This window comes from Cervus elaphus, chromosome 9 (assembly GCF_910594005.1).
Source record: "Cervus elaphus chromosome 9, mCerEla1.1, whole genome shotgun sequence".
Lineage (NCBI taxonomy): Eukaryota > Metazoa > Chordata > Mammalia > Artiodactyla > Cervidae > Cervus > Cervus elaphus.
In genome coordinates, this window is record NC_057823.1 from 103,880,993 (window position 1) to 103,881,623 (window position 631).

Sequence of the window (631 nt, forward strand, 5' to 3'; positions counted from 1 at the left end):
AGCATGTGCTTCTTACCCACAAGTGATTTCTAAGGAACAATAACACTAATTTGTGTGAATTCCTATTTCCTTTGGGTACCAGATCACTTCTAATATACAGTCAGGTGGTTTGACATTCATGTGAATTATGGAACTCAGACTTTCTATATCCCCTAGGGAGTAAACATTTAAGCAAAGAGTGGGGACTATCATGTTGTTTCTTAAACTTACATTTTCCTTCTTATTCCTTATTAAAATCTTGCATACAAAATGTGAATGAGTGCTCGCTTTGGCAGCACATATACTAAAATCGGAACGATACAGAGAAGATTAGCATGGCCCCTGTGCAAGGATGTGCAAATTCGTGAAGCGTTCCATATTTTTGCTGAGTTGTTCTTAAAAAAAAAAAAAAAAAGTGAATGAACTCTCATTCTCACCAGCCCTCTCCCACTCCTGCTTTCTCATATACACACATACACAAACATACCCAAAGTTTCATGAAGACACAAGAGCTGAGTAGTAGAACTAGGTCTCATTTGGAGATACCTGTCCAAATGTCATCTGTGCATTATCATGATATGAACTATGTCACTAAGTTTTGACATATAGGTCAAGAACATAAGCACAATCAGTCCAGTTCAGTCGCTCAGTT

The 631-nt window shown here is 37.6% G+C and overlaps 1 non-coding gene across 1 annotated transcript; it reads left to right on the forward strand.

Annotated features, from left to right (window-relative positions):
- The first annotated feature begins 259 nt into the window (after window positions 1-259).
- LOC122701105 lies at window positions 260-363 on the forward strand. The gene has a single exon (XR_006342953.1). It is a non-coding gene; the product is annotated as a U6 spliceosomal RNA (small nuclear RNA).
- The last annotated feature ends 268 nt before the right edge of the window (window positions 364-631 follow it).